The sequence below is a fragment of the Periplaneta americana genome, chromosome 8, assembly GCF_040183065.1.
Source record: "Periplaneta americana isolate PAMFEO1 chromosome 8, P.americana_PAMFEO1_priV1, whole genome shotgun sequence".
NCBI lineage: Eukaryota > Metazoa > Arthropoda > Insecta > Blattodea > Blattidae > Periplaneta > Periplaneta americana.
In genome coordinates, this window is record NC_091124.1 from 159,960,980 (window position 1) to 159,967,431 (window position 6,452).

The following is a 6,452-nucleotide window of genomic DNA, read 5'->3' on the forward strand; positions in this document are numbered from 1 at the left end:
ACCCTTTCGTCCTTTCAATCTATAGGATTATTTCACTTCCATCGTGTATATAACAAAGCAGCAGCAGACAGCCAGCTCATCTCTCACATCTTTATGGTCAGCCGTGGCGACAACCACTCCCATTCCAGACAGACGTTAGCAAACCCCAGCGCCCTAAGTACAACAAGGACAGCAGTGTAGTCATCCAGGGCACCTTGGCTGATACGACCTCAGCTCCCACATCATCAGCCCAGTAAGAGGCTGCAGGTGACTCCTCAAAAGGTATGCTGTGCCCAGTCAAAGAGAAACTTTGCAGGCAGCTCGGCCCCATTCTCCAAGTCTTGACAGTGGTGATAGTTTTCATGGAGAACTCTGTTGCTGCTCTCCCTGAGCTATTTAAGCTCATAACCTCTTTCGTTTCCTATAATGGCGAAGCCAGAATGTGTATAAGGAGTACTAGGGTCTTAGACCGCATAAGAACAAGTTTAAGACTATCCTGGATATTAATAATATAAATATAGCTTTTGTCACAGAGATGTAAAGTTTAGATGCATGGAGTTAAAAATGTATAGGCAGGGCCGCTGAAAAAGGGGGGCAAAGGGGGCAAGTGCATATGGGCCCTTGAGCAGTAAGGGCCCGTCAGATTGAGTCTGATTACTTTTTATTATCACGAATAATTATTCACAGATGCCTGTACTATAAAATTTTGTAAGAACATTTGTTACATGAATCTGACATATTAACCAACAATAGTAGAATTAATACAAATTACCACTTCATTATGTAAATGTTTAACTTTTTTATAATAGAATATCGGTTCCCCATGTTAACAATCATTGACACGACACTTGAGGGCTCCGGGATTTGCCTGAAATATGTTCCCGTCGCTTGTACCGAACACGTTCAATTGGCTTATCCTCTTAACTAACAACCCCTGCCGGCCCACCGCAATATGCTAGTGGACTCTCCCAAATCCAAGCTGCAGGATCACATTTCCTTTTCAGTAGGGCCTATATAGTATGTTTCGTGACGAAACTTTCTTCTTTTTGTTGTCGTTTTTCTAGTAAATTCTGTTCATTAGTGTTAGCACTGAACAATGGACAAGTAGAAGCATAAGTCGGGAGCTGAGAAGCGCAAGGAGAGACAGAAAAATTGGAAGATATTAAGAAAGGGAGTAGAACTTTGTTTGTTAGTTGGTATGAAATTGAGCGACCTTGGAAAACTAAAAGTAGCAGACAATTTGTATCATTGAATGTGTTATACGAAAACAAAAGCCTTTCCAAAAACAGTATTACAGTATTTCCAAACTCAAGAATGGAGAATGTGTTCCCAGAGACTGGCTAGTGTGGAGTGAAAGATATCAGGGAAAATAGTACAGTGACTGATTTGTTTCACTCCACACTAGCCAGTCTCTGGGAACACATTCTCCATTCTTGAGTTTTGAAAATAATACTAGAAAGACTTTTGGTCCGTCACTTAGAAGGTTATTAGGCAGGTTGTTTCGAACAACATATTCAGTGACATTTACAATTTGTCTGCCACTTTTTAGTTTTCCAAGGTCGCATGTTACTTGTCATGACTCAGAGTTAGGAACTGGTGTGTGTAAATTTGTTTCACTTGCACATATTAACACATCATTTTTACTCTTGTTTACTTGTTCTAATTCAATACTACTGTTATCAGAATGTTTTTCTAAACAGCCACAACCATCATTATTCACTTCTAAGCATGAACTGTCTCCATTTTTGACAACCTGAACAGACAGGCTTGAGATTGGTTCATTTTCTGCACCTTCACTAGCAACGCTCAATTTCACACCAACTTGAAACAAAATGAAGGAAATAAAAATGTATTCAAAGTAACAATGTGTCAAGAGAGACTGAGTAGCCTTGACATCATTAGTCTGGAGAGCGATCTTGCTAGGTCTTTAAATTTTGATGATATAATTGATGATTTTGCATCAGTGAAGTCAAGGAGAGTTTGTTGATGTTGGCCTTCAAGTCAGAAATTACAGCTGTTTAAGAATAGTGTTTTATGAAAATGAAACGAAACAAACGACAACGAAAAGACGATGACTATGAAATATTATTGTGCTAATGTGAAGCTTTGCTAAAAGTTTTCAATATAACAAAAGTGTATATTTTTAGATTCATAGCTGTGTATGGGGTTATCGTGTATTTATTTTGAAAATAATTATTATGGTCAGAATAATTGGTAACTTGTCATTTTTAACTTTTTTTCAACGGGGCCCGAGCACAAGATTGCACAGGGGCCCATAAATCCTGTCGGCGGCCCTGTGTATAGGTATGATAAACCAGATAGAAGAGGAGCTGGTATAGCAGTGTTTTTCATTGATTGCATACCATAGCTCCTACACTAAAGGCAGTGGCCATTAGGGCCTACATAGGCATAGTCCCCTTCTTGCTTATGGCTGCATACAGTCCCCCAGGCACACTCACCAAGTGGGATCTAGATTTAGTGACAACCCTTGCTGATAGGTTCCTAGTTGCCAGTGACTTCCGTGTAAAACATGGTAATTGTAACTATAGGCATCCCAATAGGGAGGGCGAAGGACTCTCTAAATTCGACAGGAAACAGATACTCGTGATGGCCCCTAGCAAATCCACATGCATTCCATGCTGCAAACCAATCTCCTTTTATTCTGGTCAAAGCTCTCACAACCAGGATGAGAGTAACAGCTCTGGATAATGTTCTTCTGACAATGAAGATCATGTATCCAGTCAAATACTTTCCACATCTGAGAAGAAATTCCACTACAAGGTGGCTGACTGAGAGCTCTTTCAAGGCCAAGTAGCCACTATGCTTCCCCTGAAGTCATTCTGACAGGGACAGATAGTTAGTGACCTGATGGAGTTCATCAGGAAGGCAATGACTGCTCTAATACCGAGACAGTCTTCACAACTACGACATAAGGAGCTCCTAGCCTATATTAATAATAATCCATGGCGCTACAGCCGGTGAAGGGCCTAGACCGACCAGCCAGTTGCTGGCCTCACGCCCACATGCCGAAGCAGAGGTGGACGATCATCCAACCAGAATGGAGGTATCGTGTGGTTAGCACGATGATCCCCCCAGCCGTTATAGCTGGTATTCACAACCGGGTTTCGCTACCTATCGTAGCTCCCCAAGTCTTAGCCTATATTAGGGATCTAAAAATTGCATGCAATCCAGTCAGGACATTGTGGAAGCATACTAGGTTAGATCAGCATAAGCAGGTCAGTGAGATGATCCCACGAAATGGCTGTGAGTGCTTGGCAATCCCAGGTCGAAGCGATGGACAGCTAAAACGGGCAGGGCATAGTTGCACCCCACGGTCAGGTAAGATGCAGTAGGTAAAAAAGGATCCCTGTTTTGTGGGCATAGTTGTGCCCCGTTCCCATCAGGTAGGGAAAAGGGGCAAGGCATAGTTGCGCCCCGATGAAATAGGTAGAGAAAAAGACACTACGGAAACTCGAGCCTCATAATCAACCAACCTTATTGATTTCTTATCGATTTAATATTCATTATCGATACCGTTAAAACACCATGAATTTGGCAGTACTTTATTAACTGTTTTTCTACCGTTTATGCAGTGATTATCGATAGCCTACCGTTAAAATGAACACCATGAAGTTGTCAGTACTTTATTAACTGTTTTTCTATTGTTCATGCAGTGATTATCGATTGTCTACCGTAAAAATGAACACCATGAAGTTGGCAGTACTTTATTAACTGACATATTCAAATGAGTGAGCCAGTTGGAATATGGGGCCTTAGCAGTCTTCATATTAATTTATTAGTCTGTGAGGTTAATTTAAAATGAATGTTAAGTTTAGTGAAAAGGGTAAAGAGTTAATAATTCACAATGGTTCTAAGTTTCAATTTTCGAAACCCTGTACCGTAGGGTTAAGATATCAGTGTACAAACAAAAAATGCAGTTCATTTATTGTGTGTGATCGATAAAAAAGTGTTATTTTAAATAGCAAAATTGATCATATGCTAGGCCTACCTGATTTCAATGCTACTACCATTATAATATTTTTAAGTAATTATTTATTTTATGACAATCACTTTCGTGTGTACTATGCCCATCGGGGCGCAACTATGCCATGCCTAGGCCTCCCAATTGACCGCGGGGTGCAACTATGCCATACCGGCTAAAACATGTTAGATGTCTGGCATGTAACTTGGAAGCTTGTCCAATCCATCTCAATCTATTCACCCTCTAGAAATTGCGTCAGATACACTCCTTTACTCAGAGGAGGGGCCACAGCACTAGCAGACATTATAGAGACTACTTTTCAATCAGTGGATCAAAATTTTAATTTGCTCCATGTCTGAGCTGTTAAGGACTTGGTTTGAGATCACATTAATAGAGAGACTGAAATTAGGATATGATCATTGCACTAAATGAGGTCACCCAATTCATTCAACTCCTCAACCTTCACAAGCTTGCAGGTGCCAATGGCATCCAAGAAATAGTGTAGTAGTGTCTTACTAGGTCAGCTGTGAAGTCCGTAGCAGATACTAATAACATCTTGGCTTAATACGATGAAAGAGTAGTCGAACGGAGAAAAACTCTCTCCGGCGCCGGGATTTGAACCCGGGTTTTCAGCTCTATGTGCTGATGCTTTATCCACTAAGCCACACCGGATACAACCCCGGCGTCGGATAGAATCGTCTCAGATTAAGCTCCAACTCTTGGGTTCCCTCTAGTGGCCGCCCTCTGCACTATGTCATAGATGTCTATGAACGTAGGACCGAAGTCCACACATGTGCTGAGGTGCGCTCGTTATGAGTGACTAGTTGGCCGGGATCCGACGGAATAAGCGCCGTCTTAAATCACGGAAGCCGGTGTGGCTTAGTGGATAAAGCATCAGCACGTAGAGCTGAAAACCCATGTTCAAATCCCGGCACCGGAGAGAGTTTTTCTCCGTTCCATTACTCTTTCATCATATGATGACGCAGAATATCTGCATGGAAATATCATATGTACTTCGGTACATTGAAATAATATATATGATATGCGTAAATCACTTCGTGATTTAAGACGGTGCTTATTCCGTCAGATCCCGGCCAACTAGTCACTCATAACGAGTGCACCTCAGCACATGTGTGGACTTCGGTTCTACGTTCATAGACATCTATGACGTAGTGTAGAGGGCGGCCACTAGAGGGAACCCAAGAGTTGGAGCCTAATCTGAGACGATTCTATCCGACGCCGGGGTTGTATCCGGTGTGGCTTAGTAGATAAAGCATCAGCACGTAGAGCTGAAAACCCGGGTTCAAATCCCGGCGCCGGAGAGAGTTTTTCTCCGTTCCATTACTCTTTCATCGTATGATGACGCAGAATATCTGCATGGAAATATCATATGTACTTCGGTACATTAAAATAATATATCTTGGCTTAAGGTCACTGTCCATGTAGGCCTCTTTCCAAAGTCTGGAAAGGACAAGACGAATCCAAGCAACTATAGCAGCAATGCGGAAAAGGGGTGGAACGAACATAAGCAGCAACTTACTCCACATCTAAAACAGCAAGGTCAGGCGTATTTTGTTTGATTGTTTACAAGGCGAGTCCAAAGCTGTGCAGTGGCGTAATCCAGTAGAAACGCGATGTAATAGTTGTGTTGTTATACTCTTGACCTAAACTAATAGGGTGCTGATAAATGTTAATAGGACGAAACAACTGTTTATATTTGAGCAATTAAAATGTATTTACATAAATAGAACGAAAATAATAATTGTGTTACTTCATTCCGTAAACAGATCGAATGGGTAATGAACAAAGTAAATAGAATGCAAATACTTTTCTTGCAACAGATGAACTGATAGCACGAATAATTAACAAATATATAAATAATGTTACAAAAGAAACAGCAATATAATAATAATAATAATAATAATAATAATAATAATAATAATAATAATAATACTTTATTGCCAGAACAAAGGTACATATTGATTTTTTTAACATAAAACACTCAGCAGCCCCAGAAAAAGTAAGTTACATACTCGTGCTCAGGGAGTATTCCACATAATGTTAAGACTTTTTATTAAATAACAGAGTAAAAAGTAAAAAAGAAGAAGAGAAAAACACAGATATTACAATAATTGAACTTTAAATTTTCTCTGTTAACAGAAAGTTACACAACACAGAACTGCACGCATTGTATTCTTCACCTGACATAATTAGGAACATTAAATCCAGACGTTTGAGATGGGCAGGGCATGTAGCACGTATGGGCGAATCCAGAAATGCATATAGAGTGTTAGTTGGGAGGCCAGAGGGAAAAAGACCTTTAGGGAGACCAAGACGTAGATGGGAGGATAATATTAAAATGGATTTGAGGGAGGTGGGATATGATGATAGAGAATGGATTAATCTTGCTCAGGATAGGGACCAATGGCGGGCTTATGTGAGGGCGGCAATGAACCTCTGGGTTCCTTAAAAGCCAATAAGTAAGTATGTA

At 40.6% G+C, this 6,452-nt stretch overlaps 1 non-coding gene across 1 annotated transcript; it reads right to left on the reverse strand.

Annotated features, from left to right (window-relative positions):
* Positions 1–4,561: 4,561 nt before the first annotated feature.
* On the reverse strand, positions 4,562–4,633 carry TRNAY-AUA (transfer RNA tyrosine (anticodon AUA)). Its single transcript has one exon. It is a non-coding gene; the product is annotated as a tRNA-Tyr (tRNA).
* Positions 4,634–6,452: the final 1,819 nt, after the last annotated feature.